This window comes from Acanthisitta chloris, unplaced genomic scaffold (assembly GCF_000695815.1).
Source record: "Acanthisitta chloris isolate BGI_N310 unplaced genomic scaffold, ASM69581v1 scaffold1959, whole genome shotgun sequence".
NCBI classification, from domain to species: domain Eukaryota; kingdom Metazoa; phylum Chordata; class Aves; order Passeriformes; family Acanthisittidae; genus Acanthisitta; species Acanthisitta chloris.
The window spans coordinates 14,203-17,451 of NW_008692876.1; positions in this window are offsets into that span (position 1 = coordinate 14,203).

Here is a 3,249-nt window from a genome sequence, read left to right on the forward strand (position 1 = left end):
GAAACACCTGTAGAACACTTTAAACAAAATGTAGCTGATTATTTTCATTGCTGTTTGAACAATAAGCAAATTCTTATACTGGGGTGGTATTTTGTTTTTTGGTATTTTTGTGGTGTTTTTTTAATTGTTTGGGGTTTTTTGTTTGGTTTGTTCTTTTTTTTTTTTTTTAAGGTGTTGCAAACATTTTTTAGGAAGAATAGTTTTTAGTTTTGTGATCTTACCAAAGCAGTTCATTTGGAAAATTTAGTTTAGAGAAGTAGACTTAGTGCTAAGGAGCTGTGAGATTAGATTGTATAAGATGAGACAGAAACTAGTGTTTTAAAAACAAGCTTTTTTTTTTTTTTTTGCTAGCAGCAAGGACCAGATTTTCTGGAAAGGTGGAGGATGCTAAGACTTGTGCATTCCTTTCTTGTGAGCTGAGGTTTGCAAATGCCCTAGGGCACCTTGTGTCAGATATAACTATTCAAGTTTTGGGAAAAGGATCTGTGGTAGTGTCCCTTCAGGTACTTTATTTTTCTTTTGCAAAGAGTTCTCTTCTTTTTCATGGAGATTAGCTTGAGAGAAGAGGAAAGTCAAACCTTCTAGTCAAATTCCACAGGAAAAAGAAGAGTTTTGTGTGCTTTGCTTTAATGTTTCAGGTTTCTTGGACCTAATTGTTTGTTTGGTTCAGGCAAATTTTGGCCTTTTCTGGAGAATCTAAGAAAAAATATAAAGTCAGGATGTTTTGTGTAGAGATAAGAGTAGGCTAAGTTATATATCAGAAGCTCTAAATACCGCAGTCTGAAATAATATTTTGTGATTTGGGCCAAACTTCCTTCACTGCTTGAAACACAACCACTATTTTTTCCCCAGAAGTCCAATGTAATTTATAAAGGTAAATATGTTTTTGTCACTTCACAGCTGGGGATACTGAGGCTTAGACAAGACTACAAGACTGACTAAATTATAACCTGCTGCCTCTCAGGAATGTCTCAAAGTATTTATCTCAGTTTTTTTCCAGAGATGGGGAAGGGAGGAGCCATGAAGAGGAGGTGAAGAAGGTCATGAGAGAGAGAAAGATGTTATGGAAAGTTAAGATTCTTTTTGTAGGTCAGAAGGAATTGGTGTTTTAGGTGTGTGCTCATCATAGGCAGTGTTTACAGGTAGAATAACTCAGGAATGGTAAAGTTAAAACAGGTTCTGCTGTCCTCAGCTGAGCCCTGCTCAAAGCTGAGGACCACTTGTATCTCAGGGAAGAAGCCATGTAGTAAGCTGTTATTGGACAATTTTCCCACAGAGAGCTGTTCTTGCTAGCTGACATTAATGAAGTGCTTGAGAAGGCCTAAATCCCATGTTTTTTTCTGCTCATTGTAGGTGTTATTTGGGTTGTCTCATTCTCTCCAATAACATTAAGTGCTTTTGGAATCATGTTAGTTTTTCTGCCTTATTAAATCTGTTGACAGTGATTTCCATGAGCTAATGATGGAAAAATGGATGGAATGGTTGAGAAATTGATCCATGAAGCCTGGCCATTAACAAGGTGGAGAGTTGATCTTTGCAGAAAAGCTGTCAGAAGTCACCTGTTTTATGTGCCTTCATTTCTAAAGACATATCAGAGCTGGTTTTGATGTTTGACTGGCTAAATCTACCCAGGGATGCAGTGTGTAAGGAGGATATCCAACTGCTCAAGTAAGGCAGCTTGAAGCCATTTTGGTGTATTGAACAGATTTATCTGATTCTATTTTGCTTAGATGGTCATCTTCAAGGAGTGGTTCATGCAACTTCCACAGAGAATTGTGTGCTATCTCTTTAACAATCAGGTACTATAACACCTAGTCATGAGGTAATGTAGCTTAGTATAATGTTATTAGGTGAATGTAAGGAAAGTACTGTAGCTAAATAAGAGGCAGCTCCTCTAAAGCTGTAGGGACAAAGAAGAGAGTTTGTACCTTGTCTTTTCTACTGTCTTTCAGTTTATAAGAACATGGTAAGGTGGGAGCAGTATGAAGCTGTGCAGCCCTTGCTTCCTCTGTAGAAAGCTTCCACATTGCTTAAGCACTTCAGTTTGACTACCTTTTAATTGTAGAAACTGAAGGAGTGAAGAAAAGTGAAAGACAAAATACATGATTCTTTACTTTTCCTGTACTTTACTGAGGGTACTCTAATTTTGGCTATGTAAATTTGGATATAAATTTGAATTCTTGCATCTGAACTGATGTAAAAGCCTTTATGGAATCTCCTATTTAAGTCTGAGAGGTGTAATTTGCTACAATTTAAATCCAATTTGGTTATGACTTCCATGGATTTAACCTGGGTAAAATACTAAGAGATCATTCAACCTGCTTAACAAGCAAACCAGCAATGCCACCCAAAAAGACTGTCCTGATTTCCCCCCCCTTCTGTTCTGTGCCCCTGTGCTTTCTTTTCTGTTACCAATGGTGCTTAACTTCTTTCCGGGAAGCTGATTCAACTTGCTGATGTGACAGAAAACTTTCTTTTCATGCTAGACAGAAGAATTAGACTCCTCTATAGAGGTCAGGTGAGCACTGGAGCTGACGTAGAGAAGCAGTGGGGACACATGGCCAAGAACAGAGGCATGTCTGTGGCTGCTGGGTCACCTCAGTTGATGTCATCTGGTAGCTCCATAAGTCACTGTAAAGATGTAACTTGAAATGGTGGGTTGTACTTACTCTTTATGTAAGGACAAATTAGCAGGAATTCCAGTTCCAAAGCCCAAATGGACCTGATGTGGCAGTGGCAGTTTTAGGCTAGACACAATAATGCTGTCTCAGAAGATCCCCTGTGCAGGTTCTGGCACTAGTGCACTTGGCAGCACCAGAAAAGCTGTGGATTGCATCATTACAGCTCAGAAGTGCACTCAGGGCTTCCCCCTAAACCTCACTGGTTTTACTGGACACTCTCATGGCACCCCAGCCTTGTCTATAGTTACTGATGGTGCCAAGGAGTGACATTTCAGACCAGCCAAGAAAGTATGAGCCCGTAAAGCAGATGTACAGTTTGCAGTGGTACTCTGCTGAGGAAGACAGACAAATGGGATTAGCTGATGCATTAATCTGCTAGTGTGTTTAGTAGGAGCTGCAGGCTTGGGTATTTTTCCTGCTTTTATCAAGACAGAATTTCCACTTTGTATTCTTTCATGTCACAACAGCGTCATGTCCTTTCAGCCTGTGTCTGTTTCTTTCATGTCACAACAGTGTCATGTCCTTTCAGCCTGTGTCTGTTTCTCCCATCACTCTTTTCTAAACGCAT